This window comes from Egretta garzetta, unplaced genomic scaffold, assembly GCF_000687185.1.
Source record: "Egretta garzetta isolate BGI_Z169 unplaced genomic scaffold, ASM68718v1 scaffold906, whole genome shotgun sequence".
NCBI lineage: Eukaryota > Metazoa > Chordata > Aves > Pelecaniformes > Ardeidae > Egretta > Egretta garzetta.
Window position 1 is genome coordinate 135134 of NW_009259870.1, and position 268 is coordinate 135401.

Genomic DNA, 268 nt, shown 5'->3' on the forward strand with positions numbered 1-268 from the left:
GCGCCGACGCCACCTGCGGCCCCGCCGGCGCGGCCAAGCATCGGTGTGAGCTGGTGGAGCGTTAGGGGTTGTCGGCAAAAGGGCTGGGGGGGGAAGATGACCTTGGGACATCCCCGAAGGTGGCAGATGGCTGCTGTTTTCCACGTGGGACATCTTTCCTACGGCCAGCGACGCTGGATCTCGGTCTGCCCTGCAGACGCCCAGGCGCTCGGCAGTCACGTCCCCGTCCTCGGCAGCTGCTGCTCCCCCCCCCCAGCCCCCGCGCCTC